This window comes from Stigmatopora argus, chromosome 3, assembly GCF_051989625.1.
Source record: "Stigmatopora argus isolate UIUO_Sarg chromosome 3, RoL_Sarg_1.0, whole genome shotgun sequence".
In the NCBI taxonomy this organism is placed as follows: domain Eukaryota; kingdom Metazoa; phylum Chordata; class Actinopteri; order Syngnathiformes; family Syngnathidae; genus Stigmatopora; species Stigmatopora argus.
In genome coordinates this window covers 7,913,843-7,941,605 of record NC_135389.1, presented here as the reverse complement: position 1 = coordinate 7,941,605, position 27,763 = coordinate 7,913,843, and the positions used below count along the sequence as shown (strand labels likewise).

The 27,763-nt window shown below is 39.5% G+C and overlaps 1 long non-coding RNA gene across 1 annotated transcript in view; it reads left to right on the top strand.

Moving 5' to 3' along the window:
- The window catches only part of LOC144071777 (uncharacterized), a 161,368-nt gene that overhangs the window by 113,856 nt on the left and 19,749 nt on the right, over window positions 1-27,763 (top strand). The window contains exon 6 of the long non-coding RNA XR_013299729.1: window positions 15,216-15,401. This is a non-coding gene — a long non-coding RNA (uncharacterized LOC144071777). The remainder of the gene's footprint in view (window positions 1-15,215; window positions 15,402-27,763) is intronic.

The window sequence follows — 27,763 nt, the reverse complement described above, 5'->3', positions numbered from 1 at the left end:
AAAAATAAACCGCACCAAAAAATTCCGGACCAAATGTCGGGCGCAAAGAAAGCAAACTATGAACTGGTGTGAATAGGGGCTTAAGCTCACTCACTGTCCAAAAAAATTAGTGAAGACCTTTTTCATGATTAAAGAATAAAATTCTAAAACGTCATTTAGTTTTTCCATATCACTGTCCTCTGGAAATGTGTGGAAAAGATGCAGTTTTTCATCAATACATCAATTTCTTTCCTAATTTTAAGTATATTGGAACTTTTTATCAAATGAAATAATTGCTGGTAAGAAAATTCCTAATAATATATTGGCCATAGATCAGTCACCACTAATTTGAAGCTCTCTTTCAAACCTGTTCTTCATATGAATGTTCAGGCACTGTGGGTGAGCAGATCAGGGCCAATGAAGATCCCAGTCATTACATCACAGTCACGCAGCGTGGTAGATGGATGGGGGGGAATATTTCCAGGCAGAACATCAGAATAGGATTTAAACTAATGTAATGTGAATTTATTCTTACTGCACTGATCAGCAGAAATAGCTTGAGAAAAGCATCAAGCCAGACTTGTGTGGTGAAAACACTGGGACATTCTATGGTTGTTTTAGAACTTCGGAAACCATTAAATGATTGCCGTTTTTACTGTCAAATAGCAGTACTCAACATCAATCATAAGCCCTTGCACGCGCACTTCCCTCCTATCACTGCAGTCAAAAAAAGATGCTGCCACTGTCAGGCAGTGTCAACAGTCAACAAAGGAACTCAGCTTATTCTCATTCAAAATGCCACATTCGAGTTCACGTGTTGTCTAGCTGGGCTGGTCTGCTGGCTGTTTCATTCTCATTGCATTGCCACTGTGGCTCTTTTGTATATACTGCAGAGTTTTCCTTCGTCTGGATGAACTTGAAAACCTTGACTGCAGCCAGTCAAATGCTCGGTCCACAGCTGCACAGCAGGGACAGCTGTGACTCTGAATCCCGTTTGTCTATCTGTGGCCAAATCCCACTAATCGCAACTGGATCAACCTCTTCCCAATATGATGCAGCTTGCATTATAACCACTGGAAAAGAATGAGCAGTTTTATGTACTAGTATGTGTTTGTCAAATCTGCACAAATTCTAGCATGTTTGCTGGGTTTAGTACTCTTTTTTTCAGACATTAGAAGTAGCAATGTGGGTTTCCCATTGTCTTATCTGTGTATCTCTAAATGTATCAGCCATATTCTTTCCATATTCTGTCCTCCCTCAGACTCACAAAGCATAATCTGTGTATCTTTCTTGCAGTATTTTTTCCTCCCCTTTTCTACATCTTCCTTTCATTTTCAGCCACATGTTTTGGAGCATTAAAAACATGCAAGACGGAGGGGGGAGAAAAAAAGGAAAAGGGACAGTTCCAAAGGAATATGGCTTGTATTAATCTGGAAACATTCATTTTCATCTGAATTAAATTATTGGTTTGAACTCGGTGTCCTAAGAGAGCAGGCAATGCGTCACTAGCTTCCCAGATGGGCAAGGAGTGGTCATTAGGTCCATTACTATTACCACTCTGAGGCCATGAAGTTATTTTATACAGCCCGGACATACGATATTGCCATATTATTGATATATTTTTTTTATACTCAAGCAGTAACATGAAGGAAGATTTTAGAATTGTTGGGGCTTTTTGCCTGCATATGTACAAAAGCTTTCATACTGAAAACACATTTGATGATAATGAGATATGTGCTGCACTTTAGTAATCAAAGAAAAATATTCTCCCAGACCTATTTTGAAAGTCTGGTTGTTGAACACATACGGTACAATTTAGTTCAAACCATTTTTCAGTTTGCAAGAGGAGTTGATGCTATGCAGTTTTATTGACCTTTTTTATCTCTACAAAAAGGTGCTGATCAGATGGGTAGTAGTACGACCCTCCGCAGACAAAGCAAAGATTTGGTCTCAACTATACCTTCACCACTAAATCTTTAAGACAGGGGGATCCTTTGATTTAGCACTTGCCTTTGATGAAAAATCACAAAATTCCTTTGTGGATGCCCCCTGGAAACCCTTTAACATAAAACAGCAGAAATGTGAGCAGCGTCAGTAGTTGCACAACTTCAGGCACTGTGATAACTACTATGCAAGATAAAGCTCGCAGGCTCTGCAATCTTTTGAAGATGCAGGGCGTGTGGATAAGTATAGCTGAACATCATCACCATAACATCATTACTCCTCAAAATTGCTATGAAATTTCTAATGGGATTATTGAAAAGATGATAAGCATGTTTGGGTTTGATATCATCAATGTGTATAACGTTTGAGGATTTCATAATCTGGTCTGACATTTCTAAATGGCGTCAACTTCAACATTTTAATACAAACATCTAATCCTATGCACTGGTCAGCATTCATTTTGTTTAGTTTTAAAATTAAAATAAATTCCTAGGAAAATCATGTGAATTGAATTAAAATGCAGGATCGAACTGTCAGTGTAGTCAAACTTGAATTATCTGTTTTGTGTAAAGTTTTAAGACAGATTTTTAATATTTTTAAATGGAAAATGTGAGAATGGTAAAATTTCAATTAATTAAGAGTTAAACACTTAACTTTACTGATAATGAGATCAACATTGGACATCAGTGTTACAAATAAACATGTACTGTAGAATCAAATCAAAATTTTATCGTCATGTACAACACCATTGAGCACAGACCCTTGCCACTTGAAGAGGTCCAACATTTCACCATCAAAATCATTCCTGAGCCATCAGGAGCAGCCCTGCCTAATTATGAATAGCCAAAATGAATAAATACTATGCCAGTCACAGTTATCCTTTTCGGAAGAAGACAATACATTGAGAAATTCTTGAATATAAGAGAGAAAGGCTTTTGCATGTTTTGGTTCCCTAAAAATAAAAAATACATTATTGACAAATTATCCAGCGTGAACTCGATTCCCGCCGGTGGCAGTGTTTGTGAATGTGGATGGTCTCTGTGTGCCCTACGGCTGACTGGCGACCAGTCTAGGGTGTAGACTGCCTAAAATAGTATAGCAAATGAATAAATTCCCTCAGAAGAAGAATAATAATCTAAAATAGATTAAATTAGATTAGATTTTATTCATCCCGTAGTCGGAAAATTCTAATCAGGTCTCCCCAACGTTGACCCATGGGGCTAAATGTGGAAATGTGGCCCAATTCTTGGTTTGCTTGTACTCGTTTCAATTCAAGTCAAAAACTATATTACTCATTGACACTTTTTATGAGACATAGTACAAAGTATATTATTATTGCCTTTGCATTTTGCAAGAGGGCAGAAGGACACCACAATATTGTAACATATTTCTGTACAGACGCTCCCCTACTTACGAACGAGTTAGGGCCCGAGCGATTGTTCATAAGTTGAATTTGTTTATAAGTTGCTCAGTGCTATATTTTGTATTATAATTTATATTTAAGGCCTATATAAGTATATTGAAGGTTTATATAAGTGCATTTGTATGTTTAAGGCTTGTATAAGTAACACACATTGGTTTGTACTGAAAAAAACATTTAATAAAATGGAGAGAATACATACAGTACTGTATACATACATTAGAGAGAGATTTACTAGAAACTGGCCGAAAGAAGCTATCTAATGATGATTGCAGTTTTCTTTTTTTCATCATAAATGATGTGGTAGCACTGTATGGCATCATTCAATTGATTTGCAAACTTTGTGCAATGTTCAATATTTGGGTCCTGCTGCTCGATCTTTAGGTTTATAAATGGTACTGAGGGTCGAACGATTCAAGTTGTATTCCCGTGCAACGCGTATCAAGCTTCGTTATTATTGCCACTCATTTCAAATGAAATGGGTTGCCTCTTCCTTGCACCTCCCTCAATAGAAGCCTTTCGCTTTTCACCAACCATATTGAATAATGGATGCACAAGATATTTAATGATAAAAATGAAAAAGGTTCTTTGCGCACTGGAGATACGTTCACGCACTTCCGCATTGCAACGAAGTGGGCAGAAGAAGGTAGATGCTGGGTGAGCTGAGCTCTCACAGCGCCAGGCGTCGGTATTGGCGGCGGAAAGAAGTGATACTCGGAAAAAGGCGCGCAATACAAAATCGAACTTACGAACATTTTTCGACATAAACGCAATTTGCAGACATGTTCATATGTACCGTTGTTCGTAACTCGAATGTTCGTAAGTAGGGGAGCGTCTGTATTGCAAGAATCAGCAGGCGCAGGGTTCTTGCTTTGTTTGTTTCCAAACTTTCCATTGTTCATTGTTGACACTCCTTGTTGACACAAACATATTTTAGCAAAATAGTGCAGCAACAAAGCTGATTTATAACTCTAAAATGTGACAAGCCTGACCTTCACAGAGGAGACTGACAGTGGTCAGTATCTCCCGTGGCTTGTATATTTACCTGGCTTGCATCTGGATGACCTCTGACCACAAGGAATACATCCCCGTGGGAGAGGGAAATGTGTCTGTTAGAGGCCAACTCGTGGGCGGCAGGGCGGTTTTATACACAGACTGGCATTATCTGCAACTCTTGCTCCACTCAGGGCCACTAAATATACCCTCGGAGGCCTTCCCAGGCTCCTTTAGGCTGAGGAGATGCGGCCACTGCTTGGGCCCTAGGCCAATGACATGGCTGCCGACCTCCACGGAAAGTATTTTTAAGGTCAATTACAGAGTATAGTCCTTTTAAATGACCGACTGGTGCTGAGGAGGCCTCATATTAAAGGTTTATGTGGCAAAGGACAGGGAAAAGTCTGCCATGGCTCACCCCAGTTCCTATTGTTACCATGCATCCACTGAGACAGTACACGTTACATACAGATTGAAAGTGACCCTAACTGGACTGCATTGTCATAGCTTGTATGTTTTAAATATTAAGATAAATTATTTCTTATATAACACAATAAAATCAAACTATATAAAACTGTGGTTGAGGGCAGCATGGCTGCTTAGTGGTTAGCATGTCCATTTCATAGTTCTGACATTCAGGCTATAAATATAAAAAAAATGTGTAGGATTTGGTCAGCTATAAAAAGGGATTAGGGACCCCAACCTAAAGGTAAATAAATGCGTTAAACACTGGACCTACCCAGATTTAATGAAAAGGTGAATATCTTGGTTAAGACGAACAATAAATAAATTAAGCTAGTAGTGGTCATCAGCCCAAACTAAAACCCCAGAAAAACCTTCAGCATGGTAGTCATGCATGGATCTGGCCAGCTGTGGAAAAACGTCAAAGGTTATTCAACGAAAGAAGAATTAGGCTTACCACCCACTTTGTGCCATATGTGTCTGTAAAAAGGAAAGAAGGAAAGATCTTCCTTCTTTCTCAAAACTCCTTGTATGCTAAGTGCTAGGAGAACTGCTAACTATCTTTAGGTGCTGCAACAAGCAGGTAAAGAAGAAGGGAACTCCTAATAGTGGCCAGCAGAAAAAGTTACCAGTACCGTTTCAACAAAAGCCAGACTTAGAGAAGTTTTGGTCATTATGATTGAAAAGATTTCCGATTGAATGTCTCTAGTCAGCAGTTTTTATGTGATGCATTCTGTCCTACTTTGACATATTCATGTGTCACACGATTGCCAAATTCAATGGCTCTGACCATTTTGTCATCAATCTCCTGGAGACATTGTTGCAAACTGCGTTCCATATTGAAGGTCTCCTGCAAATGTCTCATCATGCCAGCCTCACGGCCGCATCTGCGGTGTAAAGCCGTCATAATAGTGGTTCATTTTTTTATTTATAGTGGTTACCAGTCACTTAAATTGAGCTGTGTTGAAGGGAATTTCATACAATGATTAACCAGTATTGATCCCTATATAAGGTGTACTTTTGAGAAAACTCTTTTTGTTGTTGTAGGCATTTTGTTGCATTATAATCATTCATGCATTTTCCATTTATCTCATCCTCATAAGGGTAACAGTGGTGCTGTCCCAGCCAACTTTGGGCAGTAGCTGTGGACTTCCTGAATTGGTTGCCAGCCTATCACAGGGCACAATCAGACAAACAACTATTCTCGGTCACACTCATACCTAAGGACAATTTAGAGCGTTCAACCAGCATACCATGCATGCTTTTCTGATTTGGGAGGAAACCTGAATACCCAGAAAAAATCCACACAAGCACAAGAAAAATACGCAAACTCCCCACAAGAATGTTGGAACTCAATGAGGATTGAAATCTCAATCTCTGAACCGTGCGACAAACCGTGCGAACGTCCACTGTTCCACTGTATACTAATCAGAACATTTGTTATGTTCAATGTCGACCAGGCTAAGGTTTTGCCGCATGATTTTATTTTTCTCCAATGGGGAATCCGACTCCAGAGCTCGGGACATACTGTGCAGTTGCCGTCCCAAAACAATGGGTGATGAAGTAACTCACAATATCCACAGAATTTTCAAATTACTGGTGGCACGTTGAATAGTGGTTAAAACACAGGCCTCAGTTCTGACACGAAGAGTTTACATACAGGCTCCAGCCTTCCTCTGTGCAGTCTACACATTCTCTCATGGTTTTTGTGCACGGACTCCGACTTCCTGCCACAATACAAAAGCATGTGTTAGGTACATTAACGATTCTAAATTGTCCTTAGGTGTCAATTTGAGTGTTAATGGGTGTAGTGCATGCATGTATTCCCGGCAAATGACTGGTGACCAGTCCAGGTTGTAGCCAGCTGCCAACCTCAAGTAAGGCTTTAGTTAAAATGCGAACTAAATTAAAATAAGCAGTATTGAAAATGGATTCAAAGACGCTACATCACACACATGCTTGTTTGATTTTTTTATTTTGATTTTTTTTTTTTAATCATTGTATTTCGTTCTTGGTGCCAGATGTAGTTTGTAATCACCATGAATGGAAGTGATTGAAACCCCTCTTTTATGGAAACAAAAAATGTGTTATGCCACACTTTCATAGAAATAAGAATGCAAATAGAAATTAATCTTTTTTTAAATTATTTATTTTCTGTTTGTAGTTTTTTCTGCACATGTCAGCCTTGGAATCTGTTGACAGTCATTATGAGGCAGAGAATCAATGAACATTGCAGTAGGCACAGAAACATTTTGTTACCCATTAAATTGGTCATCATAATTCCCAGCACTAATGTGGATGCTCTGAACAAAAAAAATCACTGCATACACAACGGCCACACACAGACTGGCACAGCTGCTCAATATAAAACATACAGCGGGAACATTTTGGTGCTTTTCATGATTCATTCCAACATGAATCCAGCTCACCATAAATACAGGCCAGTCAAACATTTTCTACCCCACAGAGAGGGAGGTAGATGGTACAGTAGACACCATTCACCGCTATGTATTTGGAGGGGGCAGAAGGAAGGTTGAATTTGGTGGCTTTGGTCTTGCTGAAGAGGGAAGTGTTGATGGGACAAAGGGGGTGGGGGGTCAGCATGCTTGAAAGGCCTTTTTGTGCAGATGAGGGCTGTGTTTGCTTTGCTATGGTTCCATTGCAGTTCAATGAAGGCTCTATCCATGTGTAGCTATTCCTTAACACTTGAATAAAAATGGACTTTTACAAAAGAAGATGGAATGTGGAGCGGTATGGTATTTCATTCCATTCATTCTTCATCGCTCTCTTCCACACATTGACAGCTCTTGACAACAAAATTTGATTATTATCTATTGAGAACATGGTGTTTATACCACGTGTCAATTATGCAGAATTTTATTGTTTTCTCATCCAGGTTCTATTGCATCCCCAGCATGTCAACAATTGTCCAAGGCCATTATTATTTTATGACACTACTTTCCTGCAGAAATGCACTTCCATAAAAATTCAGTGTAAGCTGGTCACTAAAAGGGGTGCGTACGATTTAATAAATCTGGATCAATGTAATGCTTGACTAAGCAAAATCAAAGCAAATCTAAGTTGATGAAAATACTAAACATCAATTTATATTGTCATATTTTAGATATGGGTGGTCCAGGGAGAACAGTTAGCTTCTCTGCCTCACAGTTATGGGGTCAAGGGTTCAATCCCCAGTGGGGTCTGGCTTTCCTGTGTGGAGTTTGGATGTTCTGCCTGTGCTTTTGTGGGTTTTCTCCAGGTACTCCATTTTCTTCCCACATCCCAAAAACATGCATGGTCGGCTAATTGAATGCACCAAATTGTCATAGGGATGAACGTGTGCATGAATTTTTGACTTATTGTGCCCTGCACTTGGGTGGAACTACCCATATAGGGTGTACCCGGCCTACTGCTCGTAGTTAGCTGGGATGGTCTCCAGCATCCCCTGCAACCCTTGTGAGGATAAGTGGTACGGAAAATGAATGAGTTTTAGATATGCTATTTTTTTTTAATTAAAACCTGAAATGTTCATTTCCTGAACCGCTTATCCTCACAATGGTTGTGGGGGGTGCTGGAGCCTATACCAGCTAACTATGGGCACCAGGCAGAGGTTGTTTCTCGAGGGGAGCATATGGTCAACTCATTCAGGTGGCCATTTTCATGGACATATAAGGATATTAGCACAGTCTTGCTTCTATAATGATTGCCACTAAAGTGTTAAACTTCAATTGTGCAACTGCTTATAAATGTGGGAAAAAGATTGGATTGTTGTCTGTTTTTTTAGAAATTTGGTTTGAAACATTTACAAAAAGAGTCAGTGTTTGATTCTGTTTGTCATCGATTCTTTTGAGGGGGTTGTCGCCAATTGAATTTTCTGTGGCACGTGTTGTTTTTATGCCTTAGTTGTCAGCATTTTGGCAACTGCACTGTGTTGTTTTGTGGTGTTGTGGCCATTGTAGACAGTCTGCGATGGGGTGACTGGTTGAGGAGCAAAGCGATCCAAAGAGTTGGCGTTCAGGGAAGTAAAGTCGGTCTAAATAGGACTGACAAATTTAAATACTCTTTCTGAATGTGTGTCTTACTTACAAGGGACACTACAGTCACTTGTTTACTTTCAACCTTAGCTTGTTAGCAAATGTGAGGGAAATCATGTAGTAGTATCCTGTGATCATGACCTTTTTGATATACTGATGAAAGGCTTGTATACTAATGTAACTGCTTCAATGAGCATAGAATACAGAAGAGTATTTTCTAGGTTCGTTCATTTTATCTGCTGAGAAACCGATATATAGATACATTTAAGTTAATTCAAACTTAGAGTGACGCCTCTGAACAAAATCATTACACCTCGACAGGTGGAGTTTGACAGTGATTTATTAAAATGCCTAAGTATAAAAAAATTGGCTTTTTATAATAATCAGACTTTTTTGTACCACCAAAACTTTTCTTCACCTATACCTGTCTGACACTGTCTCCCTGGGAACATCATCACTCCTGGTCCACATGGATGGGCGAATACACATCGCTAGGCTGCTAAATCTACAGTGGCCGGGGTGTCCCATGTTTGCCCAAGGAGGCCAAGCGTATGTCTATGGCTGCTGGGCTCAGAAAGAGACACCAGTGTGTGATTGGCCCATCACTGGTCAATATTAGTGTGAAATTCCTAGTAGTCAAGAGCAGGAAACTCCTCTCATCAAAATGAGTTTATGTTTTAATGTTTAAGTATAGAGATTATGTGATGGGATTAAACCTCAGGTGTTTCATGGGAGAGAAAAAAACAGCCCTGTCTGATCACAAATAGTGTTTTACTATATTTTCAGTCTTGTATATCTGAAATCATTCAGTTGGAGCAGTATGTCATTACTCTGAACAGCAACTCTGTTTCACTAGTGCTAATTGGGAGTTAAATTCTTTGGTGGCCATGGTAAAGGGGAAGTCTTTCATTTCATCGGTGCTATACTTGTGTAAGTGGCTTGACCTAGAATGGCCTCTGGTACAGCTGTGTCTCACACAGCCAACTCTACTTCTGGCTAATATTTTAGGAATCTTCATCGTATCATGCCAATTGCTCAATATTCCAAGATGTAATATGCGAAAAAAGCTCTTCTAATTGCCAGTCAGTGGCACAAAGCCAAAGAAGGTGGTTGTGTTTCTGTCATGGTAAACTACTTTCTAAAGATGCTTTTTAGTCCCATTTCCAATATGGCAAAAAGTTGCTTCACGTGCGAATATCAGAGCAAGGTTTGTCAAAGAGGTGGTCAGAAAGGTCTTAACGATAAGAGTAAGGAACCGCATATGTATTCTCTCGAGGTGTTTTCTATTCTTGTTTTCACAAATCCAAAAGTTATTGTGGTATAATGAATAATTGTCTTCTTTCTAGCCAGATGGCCAATGCTGCTAAATGCACCAACAAAAAAGATAGAATATGTAACTGAGCAAATGTAGTGTGTAAAAAAAATGGCCTAATATAAATTAAAACACCAGATACATATAGCTCTTGGATTTTCCTCTATCAACAAGTTATTTCCACCTCAACTTAGCTACTTCCTCTCGTTACTACAAGATATTAAGACAACTAATCACGTTATTTAAACATGGTAGTGTTTAGTAAACAATGTCGTTATGCTTGTTTCTTTTATCTATCAATGTATGTCCATATTAAAAAAAATGTATACGTATAAAACCACACAGTTTACATCAGGGGTGCTCAATACGTCGATCGCCATCTACCAGTCAATTGCCAAGGTATTATCGAAAGATCGCATGCCACTAAGATTCATTTTCTTTAGGCCTGAACAATCTCTTTTGCGCCATAAGATTGCAATGTGGACATGCGCAATACTCGCATCAAAGGGCGTCCAATACTTATACTTATTTTTAACACGCATACCTGGATCTTTAAATTAGCTTATCAGCCTCTCTGCCGTCAACAACGTCTTAAGTGTGGAGTCGACAGCCTTACCTAATATAATAGAGCTGGGACAGCTGCTCATTAGGTGTCACATTGACACTTGGACATTTCAAACGTGTGCCGGAAGCAGTCTCAGCTAACCCTCCCCCTTCATACATATGTGGTTATGCAACATACATCAACATAGGTTGAGCTTTGTCGGTGTCCCGTTAAAAAAAAAAGTAGCTCTCGGGAGGTTGGCTCCTTGAAAAGTAGATCTTGAGCAAAGGTTTGACCACTCTTGCTGTACGGTAAGTACAGTGTGCTTCATATAGTATTTTAAGGGCCCGGGGTTGCTATTGTTGTTCATTCATTCATTCATGTTCTGACCTAGGTTCGAACCCAGTACGAGGCCGACGTGCTAACCACTTTTCCGCCGAGTCGTCCTTTGGAAAGGGCTTGACTATTGTTGTAAAAAATATATATATATATTTTTTTAAATGACATGATGGATAAAAAACTGACATCAGTCTTGTATTGGGCATCCAAAATTTGTGAAAAACTTAGATCGTCAATAATGAAAAGTTTCTTCCCCATTGTATGTAAATAATAATTACTATCTATTTTCTTTCAGGGAGACGAGAGAGTGAGCAATTTATTCAATTGTTAGAAAAAGTAGATAAATGTTTTTGTCCGTGTTACATGGTGGCCTTTTTGTACCCAAATCAGACAAGCGAGAGTGAAAGCTGCTCTTTACAAGTAATGAATTAAAAGAAGTCAAATAGCCTTTAAAGCCCATATGCCTACATTCCAATCCTATGATCAAGTTCAATTTTGGAACTTTGCAGCTCCATACTGGTTTATTTCACTAAGTGAAAGCCTTTTACTATCATGGGAAGAAGTGCACCTGAGCAAGATGAATTGATAATGGAAAGTTTAAATAGCACTCTGGATAACACATGCAGGATGAATTTGAAAGAGATATACATTGTACACAATGCATATAGGTTTTCCATTTTGTATCACAATATTGATGATTACAGCGTTCCCTCAAGTTTTGCGGATAATGAAAAACTGCGAAGTAGAATCACCATTATTCTATCTACGTACATGTTTTCACATCCATAAAATATAGATATTAACCGTTACACAATCATATGCATATGTAAATACTGAAATGTATTTATATTTCAATATAATGTAAATATAAATGTTTAAATACTTGAGGTACAGTAATCCCTCGAATATCGCAGTTAATGCAGACCAGATATGACCGCGATAATCGAAAAATCGCAAAGTAGGGTCACCTCTATTAAAAAGAAATAAATAATGTTTTTTTTTAACTTCAGTGCTGAGTCCTAGTTGCAAGAGTGGCTTTTGCTTACGAGTTTCAGCGTGGATTCTAGAACTGAGCACTGAAGTAAAAAAATAACAATAATTAATAGCAGAAAAAAACGCGAAGTAGTAAATTCGCGATAATCGAGGGATTATTGTACTGTACTCACCACTGACAATAGCTCTTCTCTGCTTAATCCAGAATAATGACAATGAGAGACCTGTGCAGTACGATTAAAGTGAAGTGACGATGACGATTTAGTGCACAGGCTATTAAGAGTTTTATTCTAAGTCAAGTAAATCTCTTGCCGATTTATCAAGGTACTAAGACCATGTTCCTTATCCTCATTGCCGCCTGTCATCATTTCGGGGGAAATCCAAATATACATGTGCTTTTCCTGGGGTAGGCTACGGTAATTAGGACAAGCACTGTAGGAAATAAATGAAGATGTACCGTATTTCATTCTTTCTTCTTACTGCTTATCTACTCAAGGGCCATGGGGTGCTGGACCCTATCTCAACTGGCTATGGGCAGAAGGCAGGGTACACTGGACTATTTTTCATTCATTCATTCATCTTCCATACCGTCCATCCTCGAAAGGGTTGCGGGGGTTGCTGGAGCCTAACCCAGCTGTCTTTGGGCGAAAGGCAGACTACACCCTAGACTGGTCGCCCAACTGTTCATGCACACATTCATAACTATTGACAATTTGGTAAAGTCAATCAACCTACTCCAGATGATATTGGGATGTCACAGAAAAAAACAAGTACTTTAGAAAACACATGCTGCCATGGAGAGAACATAGAAACTCAGCACAGGAAGACTGAAGCCCAGCATTTACCCTTTGATCTCAAAACTGCAAGATGAAGTACGAACCAGTAATCCATTGGATATATGGTATTTCTTTTTTTATTTCACAGTCTCTTCGTATGGACTGAATTTAGTATATTCTTATGGATTCTCCTTATGTAAAGGCAGAATAACGCAAATAATAAAAGATGTCATCCTGACTACATGTTGCCGTAGTACAGTACAGTATGTGTTCGGCTGTAAACCCACTGCCGAAAATAAATGATGACTCGGTCTTTAAAAAGAACTCTGCCACTCCCCCAATATAACTGAGTTACAGTAATCTTAGCTTTGAAAACAAAAGCACAAAGATTCATTATTCCCAAAGCAGAGCAGTCTCACCAAGATGTTGCGTAAAATGTTTGCTGCCAAACCTCTCCATCTGTATAAACTTACTGTATTGTGTGCTGCACTTTACAGCTGATCCCAGCTCCTTGTGGCAGAGTGGGGTATTACACCCTTTCAGCAAAGTTCGACTCAATTCTGGATCCCACTTGATCTTATAAAATAAAAAAGAACCCACAGCCTGTCATTTCCTGCTTACTTTTGCTAATGGTAGGGTAATAGTGATTTGTGTTTACATAAAGTAGGAGACAGGAAGCATTTTTTTTTTCTTCAGAAATGTTAGAATTTTTTTCATCCATGACTCAATTTCCAGTTAAAGTCACACAATGCCACAGAAGACTCCAAATATTGCTATTTTGATTATGAAATGGGGCTGAAATTGTTGGGTCAGTCCTTTTCTCTCATCCATTTATGCAAGTGTGTCAAATCCCGGTACAGGCTTTAAACAACCTACAAATGAAGGCAGACCGTAACCTTAAGTACTGTTATGTGGAACTGTGTAAATTTGACACCTTTATGCCACAGAGAGGGTCTGTGTAGGTGTTAATGCTTAGAGTGGTAGAACGCCAGAAATCTGTGTTCCTTCTATTCCTCATCCATTACTCCAAAATGTTTATTTTAGTTTTAAGTCATCTCAAGGTGATTTTGAATTGTTTAACTGCAACATTAATGGAGTCATTATTGTTAATATTATTCCCTCAGATAATATTTGAGCAGTCAAGAAGATATCAGGGAATGTTATTTTTATAAGTAATGCAGGTGCAATCCTCCAGAAAAGTACTTCAAGCAGGGACATTGGCAGTATATTTGTTATAACGATACACTGTGGTCACATTGCTTTCAAATTGTCTGTGAGATCATGGCTGTCCGGGCTATGTTGTGCAGTGAAGCATTACCTAAGTGCAAGAGTGCTCCCACAGATTCTTTGGGCAATCTCTACTTAAAGCAGAAGTTTGGTGTTTTAGATCCAAAGCCTGCTGTGCATTTCTCGTACTAACATCATTGTGGTTTTTTTTTTACTCTTTTAGAAACCAAATACCTCTCATCTTTAATCTTTCTTTTTAAGGGGTGCAACACTTTCCTCAGATGAGTGTGCCCAACCTCTCCTAATTATAGACAGTAGACAATAATAGTGTCTTTCAGAGGAAATTCACTTTAGTCTTAAGAAATGTGCTGAGAATAAGAAGGAGGATCTGTGTCTCAGTCTGAAGATGGTCAAATGCAAAATTGCCATCCTCAACTTTTGCATGGATGACACGATAACAATTTAAGACGAAAGGTGTTTATTGACATTAACACACAGAAAGAGACATTGTCCCATTTTGGCATGATTTCACTCAAAGTCTTAATTAGAAACGTCAAAACATTCCCTCGTCCTTAATTTGTATTTTCTGACTGCGACTGTCAAAGTAATTTACCATTTTACTCAATGTGTCCCAGTGAGAGTGCCTGTGCTTTTCTTTCCGTCTGCCCGTCTGTCTGTCTGTGGACCTCCACCCCCCTCACGCTTAAGTGAATCCCCACTGCCTCACAATCTTCACTTGATCCAAATTTAATTCCAGTTCTTCTGTTTTTTTTGTTCTTGGTGCTCATTTAATAGCCCAACCGCACAGATACACACACACACGCCATCCAAGCGTGTTTGTGAGCTTTTCAGCTCTGAGGCCGGGCCACTTTTGACACAGTGCTTTCACGTAAGCTTTCTCAACAAATGCGAGTTTGTGGATTTGAGGAGTATGCCATCTTTCTGTCCTTCCAGCTCCCTCCTCAACTTTCTGCCCCCTCTCTGTGTGCCGGGCACAGTACTGACTGGTGTCAGGCTGAGAGGTTTTCTTTGGCAGCCTGCTTCTCCCTTGGCTGGGACAGCCCGTTTGCTACTGGCTGCGAGTTGGGAAGGGAAGCGAGGAGCTAGCAGGGAGGGAGTAGAGGGGAGGGATACTGGAAGGGTAGAGGCGTGGTCTCCCGCTGGTAATGAAGTCTTCTCTTTTCATCCTCAGAAGGCAGAGTGCTAGTGGACGGGCCTGGGATCTGCGCAGCTTCTCTGCTTTCTGCTGAGTGACACTCTGCTCAGCGCTGCCTGCACGTCTCAGCGCCCGTCTCCGGACCTGTGTGATAAGCAGAGGCCGAGACGCTGCCTGTCATGTGGCTTTTCCTCGTTCGCGCTTCCCGTCAGAACTCTTGAGGTAAGCGTTTCCTCTGCTCCTGGTCTCACCGCTCTCCTATTCTGTCTGTGTGTGTTGATTGTTGTGGTAGGGGGTTGGAGTGTCATGTGGGCTGTCCACTCCAGGTCCCTCCCACTTTTTGCGGGCATGCACGTGCGTGTGTTTATGATACCACACACTTGGTACGGTGGGGCTGCCTTGCTGCATCCCACGCTGTTTACCTTCGCACAATTTTTACCTGACTGGTGGACTTCTCAATAACAGTATTTAATGATGACCTGTATCATTTATGCAAGCAAGTGTAACTCATAGGAGTGTGGAATCCGTGGATTATTACCCCCCCAGATGTTTTTCTAGGTTTTTGGGACTACGTTGTGTTAAATGGTCCTGGTCAGGTTCACACAGTGGTGCATCCCTCCTTGTGTGTTTACTTTAGTGCACTAGTGATTTATGTTAAGGCAGATAGATCCAACTGGCTTTTGAGGCTCGTCTCTATAAATAAAATATACCGGAGACAGTCTGTGCTCGTCTGCAGTCCTATGACACCAGGCTTTGATGTGACTTCCTTGGATATGTTCTCCTCCCTGCGGGCCAGTCCAGATCCGGTCTGCGACAAACCCACTTTCATCCACATTCTCCTGGAAATCCGTCCATCTGTAGGCTTTCACTTGTCTTCTTCCTGCTAGTTTTTCACTGTGTGCCAATTCCAATCCGATCGCCCCTCAGTCAGCTCTTCATTCTCCTATCACCACCTCCTCTATTCTCATGACAATATTCCAGTTTCACCCTCTATTCGCACTGGTCTGAAACAACTTAGACGGAACGAATTTTTCCAATACCTCTCCTGGAAAATAAGATCTCTAAGTGAATTTCCATTAGTTTTTGCTGGGCCACGAGAATTATGGTTTCCCAAATGAATAGTGTACAGGAGCCCAGCTTAATTGAAAAAACACAAGCACGGTCTGCCATGGTGGAGACGGTCCTTGTGTCACTGTAGAGCTGTATGAATGTACTTTCCAGAACTGGCAAGGAGAAGTGAGAGAGAGGAGGAAAATGCAGAGCATGAGATAAAAGCAATGCAGAAGAGAGCAAAAGTCATAGTTAAAAGGGTTATTAATTTTTTCTTTTTTATTCTACTTCAGAGCCTGTGTAGATATTTAATCCTCCACTATGACAGTGTAGTCAAAAGTTAGAATTAATGGCAGAAAAAGGTCATGCAACAGTTACCCGGTCATTAAACTTCGAAGAACAACAACAGTACCCACAGCAAAACCTACTTGATTACGGTCCAGTAAACAGCAGCTTCTCAGCATGCTCCTCCCAACACACACTCATGATATTTAACCATCCTTGGAGCAGTAAGAGGTTATTTTAATCGGACCACCAACGAGTCTGTAGAAAAATTCTTTAGGTCTTACAGTATTGTATAAACAAGACCAGACCTTTTCAATCAACCGCCAATCATTACTGGTGTCATTATCGCTAGTTTGCGCTCACCCGCTGCATTCTCTCTGCTCTGTTTTCGTCTCATCAATATATTGTGATGATTGAGGCCCTGTCACTGGCTGCAAATAGCACATTTGTCACACACATGTTTGCCAGAATCCCGTGTTGCCGGGGCTTTCTTGGCTGCAAGGGAAAGCATTTCTTGTTGACTTCCCCGCTGGGTGGTTCAGTTGTTTGTCAGTGCACCGTGACTCCTGACCTCGCTACCACCTCTAGCTGTCTCACTGCCTGTTAATGTAACCTTAGACCCATTTAAAGTCCCCCCTCCAGTCTTCCACCAGGGCCAGTCTGCTAGATTTTTTTTTTGATAAATCAACACTTGCAACAGTGGGATTTGGGTGATGAAAATCATCTATTGTACAGTTTAATCAAAATGAATCTGTCTTCTGGAATGGGAAACACTGGGGATCAAATGATTGACTGGAAGATGGGAGTATTTGTCGAGGCTGCAGTTGATAGAAACCTTTTTTTAATAAAAGCAGTCAATTCCAGGATGCCATTGTATTTATTATGGATCCCTCATTTTCATTTTATCCATACCAAAAATCTAGCATATACTGTACAGTACTACAGCTGTGATTGTTCTCTGGGTGCGACATTGGCTATATATTAGTTTATTATCATCTCAGTGGCGGGCAGCCCGGTGTATGAGTGGCTAGCGCATCGGCCTCACAGTTTTGGGGTCCTGGGTTCAAATCCAGGTGAGTCCACTTGTCTGAAGTTTGCTTGTTCTCCCTGGGCCTGCGTGGGTTTTCTCCGGGTATGCCAGTTTCCTCCCACATTCCAAAAACATGCATGGTAGGATGGTTGGACAATCTAAATGTCCCCTAGCTATGAGTGTGAATGGTTGTTTGGCTTCTCATGCCCTGTGATTGGCTGGCCACCTCATGCCGGAAGTCAGCTGGGATAGGCTCCAGCACCCCCATGCTACTCTAGTGAGGATAAAGCGGTTCAGTAAATGAATGACAAAAAAATCATCTCAGTGGATGCAGGCCAGACCAGTACCATGGATTATATAAGAGCATGGAGGGCATTCGGGCCGCACTTTCTATCTGGAGTGGCATTGGTCAAGGTTTTTAACTCTTTTGACCCAATGCTAATGACCCAATGGAAGGAATTCGATGAATTTGATCTCATCTGAATTAAAAAAAAATCCCTTAGTAATCACAATCATTAAGATTGCTGTCAGGTTTGATAAATAAAAGTACTGTTGGAGAGTAGTACCATTAAAATAGTAGTGTTGCCTTGACTAATCATTAACTAGTGTACATTTTTATTCTTTACTAGTTTGATTGGTCAGTCATGTGAAATCTTATTTTGACACGAGTGCCTTAATCCCTCAAGTGTTGGGACTTTTTGAAGCGAACCTTGGATCGCAGTTAGCAAATGACTGTGCCCATTTTGCAAATGTGCTGTTAACGAGTTTGTGAAGTCGCATGTTTATTAAAAACTTGTTTGTGATGGAAAATGTAGTGGCACTTGTCACTGTTTACGATGCCAACACCCCAGGTTGGATGTTTGATGAAATTGGTGGCTTGCCACATGAAGGGAATCAGACCGGCATCAAACGGTGCCTGACAAACCATGCCAATGACTCGCTCTGGTGGTTTCTGACAGATAAATGTATAAACTAACTTGTTGCATGCTAACGGTAAATGTGTTGAATGTTTTTTTTAGACAAAAGCTTACTTCAACCTTTTATTCATTGTGTCTCAAATTATGCCACCTTTTAATGCAAGCTGCTGGATGAGTTTTAACAACTAAAAGTCATCTGAGATCCAGCATACCCTCCAATCTAGTCAGGAGAAACAATACCGAAAATGCAGGGACGGATGTTTAAAATTTCTCATTTGGGCTTAACTGTGAATATTTGTGTCCCTAATTTACATAGCGAATGCATTTTGATTTCATTCTTTTAGTTTCACTTTTTGAAACGGCTCAATGTCAAGATTGTAAATTAAAACTGCAAGCTAACCTGAGGAAATGCAATGTTAGGGTTGATATAAAAATATTATTTAAAAAAAAAAAATCATGGGTCAGGAGTGCGGCAAGCCCACTTTTTAATCAAGTACTGCTGTGCCACCTTTCACTTCGAAAACCTTTAAAAGGTTCCAATAACAGTCTACGTATGCAGTTCTGACTATTCTGACCATCAAAAGGTATCAAGATTCCAAGATGGTTGTGGAAATGTGCAAAATCATTTCTTCATCATGCATTATATGAGGATAAACTTGCGTGATAATGGATTGATGGATGAAGTTGTTTTATAATTGTAATCCACTGTGATTTGTAAATCGCATTTATGCAAACACTAATTTATTGTAAAATTGCTGCGTTGATTTCAAAATAGATTTGTAACAAGGTAATCATTGATAAGTGATTGGTAAAAATAATTACCTGTATTCAATTATTTTTTAAATGGGTAGACAAAATGAATAAATGTTTTGTGTGTTTGCGTAGTATATATACATACTATACATATTTGTTATTTCCCTTTTTAGGTAGTAGATATTTCCTGACCTTTATTTCAACTGGCATGTACTTTAATTCAAGACAGGTAGGAGGTACCATGATCGATCTTTCGCTGGTTCAATTCCAATTGCAAGTGTAGATAGTCAAAAGAAAAATCATCTGTTTTTGATTACAAATGCTTGTATCATTCTTCTCACAATTCAAATATTTTATGTTGGTCTATCTGTGACCTGTAGTTTATATTAATTTTACAAAACTGGACTGTCACTTCTGATGGCCGAAAAGAAAAGAAAAAGACCTTTGTGATTAATGTAATGTCTTACTGTGACATACTGTAACTATTTCCACGAACTCAAAACTGTACCTTTCCTGTTGGTGTTAGTCACCTGGTTGTCCTCACCTGGAATTAAGCCCACATGCTATTGGAAGTTGATATTTTGAAAGCCAAGCACTGTGAACCTAGCGCTGATTTAAAACACATGACTTGCTTAGAGATGAGGAGAATCTATCAGCTTCCAGCATTGAATTCCCTTAGCCAAGCTCCTCCCTTTCCTCCCTATCTGCGTCCATCCTTTCAAACACATTCAGCATATTTTCCATCCTACCAAATATGACTCACACACCTTCAATCTAAACGTCCTCCTGAGACTTCCACGCACATTCCGTCGCTGGACCAAACGGAAGCGTAGGTGTACAAGGATATGCTTGCGTGTATCTGTTGACCGATTTGCATCCTCGGCAATGAATATGTGTGTCACACTATGTGATAATCTGGCTGTCTGTTGCAATGGTCATGTGTTCATTAGATGCCTTATCCAAGGCAGAAAATTTGCCTGAATCTTTGCCTTGCTCCTGTGCTCCCGTTCCTGCTTGACTGCAGACCCAGCAGCTCTGATTGATTCTGACAGTGACAACAAGAACAGGCTGCTAGCACAGGCCTTAGGAGGACCTCCCCCTGTAGCCACGCTGAAAGTCAGACTAAAGCCAAATAAAATAATGGAACGCTCTACCCCCCTCAAAACTTCCTTGGAAATGTTCAGACCTAGTGATGCAGTGTAACTGAAGCATTACCGGCACACACGCAGTCCCTTCTTTGGTTTATTTAGCATTAAATTGTCTCGCTGGACTTGTGGACTAGACTAAATGGATTTGCCAAGCCACTGAAGCAACCTCTGCGGATACACTGAGTTGATCAGGCCTTTAGCAGGGAGAGGGGCAAGGGGAGTCACCGGTAAATTATAGGTCCGACTTGGCGTGGGTCCTGGAGCTAAAAGAGTTTAAGAGCTGCTTTCCCTTTTTCAAGATTTCCGCATTCCTACTTTTCTCCTCTCACTCCTGCCGTTGTACTCCAGATGTGGCATTGTTAGGACACATTTGTTTTTGGGCCCGTGGACCTGTGTAGGCTGACGTCATGCTCCATTTAAAGGAAAAGCCTTGAGAATTGACTGGGAAGGAAGGAAGGTGTGCTGTGATCTCACTTCAAAGTTTAGGTTAAGGACTCCTCGTGATTGTTATTCAAACACTAACACCTTGTATGTCATGGACGAATAATAACATTCATATGCAAATGTATGTTTTGGGGTCATCGACCTATGTCATTGAGCCTTAGCAGTGCATCAATCAATCAACAACTATTTTGATCAGCAATCAATCGACAACACCTTGTTTACCTTTATTGGAATTTCAGTGTATGCTCTGAAATTCATCATTTTTGTTAAATCAACATAACACATTAAAAATCTGTTTTTACATTAACATTTTGTGACGTGTTTCAAACCAAATCAGTTACATGCAGCATTATCACCCAGTCAATGTTAAATAACGTCCTATTTTTTAATATGCTGATGGAAATTGTGTTGTTGTTTTTTTTCAAACCAATTAATCAATTAATGGAAAACAATGATTGACAGGTTAATTATTCATTCATTTCTGTACCGCTTATCCTCACAAGGGTCACAATCATACCGCCACAAGCGGGAATCGAGCCTGTCCGCCCTGAAGTTAGGCAAACCACTACACCATCAGGCGGCTATGCAGATTAATCAATTATGTCCCCCCACCCCATGGTTGGCTGGGATAGGCTTCAGCACCCTCCGCGACCTGTGCGTGCATGAGCAGTACTGAAGATGAATGAATGGATGAATGTTCCTGAAAACAGAAGGGCACTAATTAAATTGTGTTTGGGTTGAAATTTACGTAAGGCACTCGAATTATGGATACTCTGTCTTGTCTGTAATAAATAGGCAGACAGTTAGTGAGAGAACAGGTGAAGAAATCCTGTAGCACGTCCTGTTTAATGATTTCCATCATTTTTGTTTTTATTATTTTTTATTATTCTATTAGCCTTCTACCTGTCTTTACATATCTTACCCTAGTGTTTCCAGCAGCAAATTTTCCATACTTACACCAACATTGTAGAAGTTCCACATGGCAGATAGCCACTATGTTTGGTTCAGAAGCTCCCATATGCTCCTGCAATGGTGTAGCATGGTGTGTAACTGCGGTGCTATTCCTTAATGGAGGTTAAAAGGCTTTCCCAACCAACACCAGTTTTTGGTATTTTGTTTGGCAAACAAAAGCAATTATACAGTGATCACCAATCAAATTAAAATAGTTTGATGAGTTGCCATCACTTTTGTGTGTATGTTATTGTACTAAAAAACAAAAACAACAACCCGGTGCCTAATTATTTTTCTGGGCAAAAAAACATAGTACTGGTACCAGTACTTCACCCCGCCCCATTGAATACTGCATTAAAAAAATACAAATGTATTACCTATAATTAATTTTCGGCTGGGTCCACTAGGAATTTAAGTATGAACAGATGAAAGCATTATTAGAAGTGAGTTCTCTGCAATGACTGCGCTTATTGTGAATCTCTTGGTATGGTGGACAGAGTCGTAGTAGAAGACGATCGGGGTCTACTGTCAGATTCCCCATGGAAGCTCTGCCTTCAACTTTGTTTGGCCCTCAAACACACATGTATTTGTCAGTTACTCCCAAGAATCTTTGGTTCAAACAGCTCAAAAGTTGAACCCTTCTGAATATTTCCGGTTCAAATGACCATATTTACTCAAGCAAACAGTTGCTTGCCTCAGTGGCAGAGTATTCGGTCCCTAACCCAGAGGTTGCGGGTTCAAATAGCAGTATTAGTGTCCATGAGCTTAATACTGAACCTGTCGCTGCACCTGATGCTGCATCAACAGTAGCTTAATCAGGTTATAGTGTCCAAGTGTGTTGTGTGGCTTGAAGATGGAAAGCTGCTGTACATGTTCCTGCCTCTTCCTAAAGAAATTCATATTGGCTTATCGACCCTTTTAAGGGCTGACAGCTGAAATGAGGGCATTTTCCACAGTTTCGTTTGTCATTGCGGATAATGCACTCATCAGACTGTCTGCAAATGTCGTACCCGATATGACCTCCTCTTTACTGTACTATATTGTTCTCCATGTGCACGATACACACACCTTTAAGAAAAACAGGATAAAAACAACTTGCTGCCACAACACTTTCAGTGAGTGTTATTTTTTTTACAAGTTGTCTGTATAAACTGGGTCTTGATTGTTTTGAAAGTACTGCTTGCGATACCTGTGCAGCATGACAGAGTTGTTCATTTGTTATCTCAGGTGTGGTGCTTTGACCTCAACACAGATTACTACACATACTGGAAATGCAAATGCTTTAGACACAGAAATGTGTGGTCTCTCACTGATTTGCAGTGTGTTAACCTCATGTTCATATTGATGCAAGTATGCACAGAGGGAATGATGTGAGCCGTGGATCTGTTTTTATTATTTTTTTCTTTAAAAATTTATAAACAAAATCAGAGAAATGGTGTGCATGTGTCCTTTCTGACTTTCTCACACTCTAGGACACACACACAGTAACTCTGGCTATTGTCGTGAGTGTCACACAAAGTGGAATTATGAAGGTGTAGCCCATGGGCAAAGGGTCAAGCACATCTAGGTGATCTGCGCTTCCGGCCCATATTTTGTTTAGCAGTGTGTGTTTACTAACCGTTTAGTCTTGTCTGACAGTTTTATACACCCCACACTCAGCGTCAAGCACACACAGCTGGCACAGCCAAACATACACCATCTTTTTGGGGGAGTGGGGGGTGGAGGGGGTCTTCACACGCTCTCAACACTTTAAGCATTCTGCTCTGTTTCCCTTTTCATTCTCAAATGTGAAGTGATTGGTGCGGAGTTGTAAGGAAATGTAAACTGAGTGCTAATTCTACAAACAAGTTTCAACTGATTTAAAGGAATTGATGTTGCTCTTGGAAAAAATATATGACTGATTTATGATCCATCAGGTTATCGCATAAAGTTCTAGTAGAATATTGCAGTCTTTGTGGGTCCTTTGCCAACAGCCTGCATCTCGTGTAATCTGCCAAAACCTTGACTCATCCCTTTCCATTCTTGTTTTTAGATAAATATGCATCAGTGTGATGGATGGTTGCACATAACAAATAGAAGGCTTCATATAGAAAGTGTGCAGGGCATGTCATAATGTTAGAGCAGTGTTTGTGAGGCTCAAAACAGGTGGATCTAACCCGGTAAAAAAAAGGTGTGGGGTCTATAGGTCAGTCGAGTGGCGGGGAGGAGTAATGACAAACTTCAGCATGAACTGAAATTTAAACATTATAATTTGTGGGGAGTGTCTGCGTGGTTGTTAACTTAGTTTCCTTTTTGTTTTGTTTCCCAAATCTTCCTTTTGCTTCTACACTTTGGAAAGTTTCACAATATCAGGAAAGGAATAAACTCTAAATTACATGATTGGACTTGAGTTTTCCAAATGTTAGCGGACAGAAAACTTTGCCAAGCCATAAATGAATATTTTACTGATTGCATGTGCAGGAAATCTACCATTTGCAGGGGTGGATTGGGGTGTTTGTATGTGTGCGTGGCTAATTAAAACCTTGAAAATATTCCTGCAGCCAACTTGGATTTCACTTCTACATTATTTTTTAACTATGTAAGAAATTTTATTTCCAGTAAAGTTGCTGTGGAATTTTTGCCGTGCTGTCAAAACTTGTTGTCTACAATACTTGTAAGAGTTGCTTATCTGTCAGTGTGTTATGTGCATGATTTCACCTATATCCATGTGGTTAAGTTTGAAGAGCTCTTGTTGTATTATGTGCTCATTATTGTATTATAGTAGTAGGTCAGCAGTCCAAAGTTGGTGCCAACCAGTGTTCCCTCTAAGCTGCGCGCGTGCGCAATTGCGCACTACTCTCGTCCTCGCTGCGCAGCAGCAATCATATGGCGCGCAGTAAAAAAAAAAAAAAAAAAATCGGATTTTTTTTTTTTTTTTTTTTTTTTTTTTTTTTACCCTTTTCCCCATGATGGCGCCGTTTAAGCGGCAGCAAGTGGCAGTAGCTCTGTCCACTTATGTTTTTCGTGTTTTACAGCATGTTTTACATGAAAAATGGACAGGTCGCCGAATGGACGTTCCGCCGAACGTTCATTCGGCGACCTGCCCGTCTGTCAAACGTCCGTCGGCGAAACGTCTTTAGGCGAATCATCCGAGTACCGATGATGTCGCTCACACTGGTACTCAGTGCGCTCAGGGAGGTTGACTTTCTGCTCAGACCAACGAAAAATTAGAGGGAACATTGGTGCCAACCCTTCGAGTTTCCACCCCAACACAGTAGTGTATATCTTATTTCTGTGTTTGGATAAAGAGAGAAATGGGATTTGTTATGTGAACCATGTGTGATGACTGACTCATCTGTGAAGTTGAAATTTTGGTGTTTGTAGTTGGTCTTAAACAGCAGGGTTTCGTCTAAAAATCTGGTTCCTCACATATCAGATGTTAGATATAATGTTGACAGTCTGTGAGTTTAAATGATTTAAGTTCCTTCACAATTGTTGAGGAATACAATGATGGCTAATATTTGTTTGTGGGTGGTTGGATCTAAACCTTAACTTTTTTTTAACATACAAGCCGTTATCGTTTTCAAAGTCCAAGCAGTAGTGACAGTTATTCACAAAGTCTGATATCTTACTTTATAATCTAAAAACAAACTTTTTCCTGTCGACGGCATTATCAACAGAGTGGCGACATTGGAATCCTACTGCTACTGTATTTTGGCTGGTCAAATATGTGGCCAACAGCTGTTATTTTATTCTAAGTTCATTTTACACACATGCTGTTGTTAATCAGTTCAGGTTGACATCGATGTATGATTTTAAGTTGATTCATAGTTTGACATATCATATTCACTATAAACAGTTTGGGCAAGGTGGAAAAATATTTTTGGAAAAACATTCCCCAATCTCTTTATAGCTCAAGTGTTAAGAGGAACTCTTGAGTAGGGACAATATAACTACAAAGAAGTCGTTGGCAGCAATGAGACTTGATTTAGTAGAACCTCCAATTTTGACAACCCCTTTGGTGACACTGGCTGACTTCCAATTCATTGTATTAAGACCGTTTGTTCCAGTAAAATCAACTTTAATATGAATTATTTGTTTATTAAACAGGCAATGTTTTCATGATAATGTTAGTATAAAAATTAGCTGAATACTAATAATATAATAAAACCAAATTAAAATACATTTGCTCACTGAAGTAATTTAATGGAGGCTTGCAAAAGGCAATTAGCTTTATAATCACTTTTTAAACAATATTACAATTGTTCAAAATCACCGCCACCCTTGAAGATAAGTGGTACAGACAATGAATGAATGTACAAATATTAAAAAAAATCCCCCATCCATTCATCAATAGCTCTTCAACACAGTATGTAGCATTTTTGACATTAAAAAAAACCATTTAGATGGAAGAAAATAAAAAAATGCTTTTTATTTAACAATTAAAGGCCATATTTGAAAAGATTACTTCATGTTATTGTGTGCCTGGCCCTCAATCACAGTAAAGGTTGTTATATGGCGCTACTCAATACAGTATAATTTTATACCACACAATGCTATTGCAAGTATTATAACATGACACTGTAAATCCTCTTTAGACCATGAGATGAGGGTTCTTTAATCTTTGAATTTGTTTGCTGGCAAAACTTTTGCCCTCCAGATCCATTTTCACAATAGAAAATCTAATATTTAAATCATCAAAGGGATCAACAACAACCTTCAACCGTAGCTGAATTTTGAGAATCTTACAGTCATTCAAGATCTTAGCTAACGTATAATCCAGTGTGTGCACCTGGTAGGTGGATGAGGGAATCCCCCGGGCTATCTCAAATGAGACTAAAATTATCTTCCATTATCCCATTCTTCTGAACAACACTTATTCTGTCATCTTTCCACTTTTCTTACGTGTAGGTATAAATATAGAACATATCATTGGCCTCTGATGCCTCAAGAAAAGAACTGCCAATCCTCCCAGTTCAGTAAGATGCTCAACTATCGTGTTCCACACCCCCATTCAAATGATAGAGCAGTCAGAGAGACTCAGAGTGGGCATGGCAGAGGTATTACTATATCAGGTTTCTTTTTAACTACATCAACCACTGGTTCAGAGCCAGAGAAGCCCGAGGGTTCTTCATCTTCCCATAGAACTTCTGTTGATGAAATACTGTGATCCGTCTAAATATGCTTTTCATCATCCATTTTACTATCATTGCTGACATGTTATTTCCAACATTTTCCTCGAGAGTTAAATGAATAAAACATATAAGAAAGTGTGCGCCAAAAACCTGCATGCATCAAACGTGGTGAATTCGAATTGCCGCTGTTTTGTCGCAGCATACGTTTCAAATGGAGTAACACACAGGCTATTTTTATATATGGATGAAATCTGGCTCAAATGTGGTCCTTTTTTTCCGTCATCAGCTCAAAGTGCATGAATTGCTTATCAAGAGGCCTTTTGAAGCTTTTTTCGCACTTTAACCTACCACTGATTTATGATTAGAGGTCATTGTCTCATCAAATTGATTTTGCAGACATAATTAATCTCTAAATTTTAATAAAAGTTCCACAGAATTATTTTTGTGTCAAGATTTTTACAGGGAAATAGCTCAGGTCCTCTACAAGCAGTGTTTGCCAACCTTGAATTGGGCAAGAATTGAAACCAAACAAAAATATGAAGAAATAGGGATGATATAAAGTCAATTTATTCACAAACTCATTTTACCCATTGTAAAAACTACACCTGTTTCTCTTTTCTTAAAAACAACATATCACTGATGTATTAGCAGAAAGCCAAGACTCATTATGTGGTGTGAAAGGCAACAAAGCTTCATTTGTTTGTGTTGTGGAGGTGGTTCTCTGCCAATCATTATATATATATATATATATATATATATATATATATATTTTTTTTGTATATATTTATATTTATATATATATTTATATATATATATATTTATATATATTTATATATATATATATATATATATCTCAATCACTGTAGTGGCTATATAAAGGTAAATTTGTTAT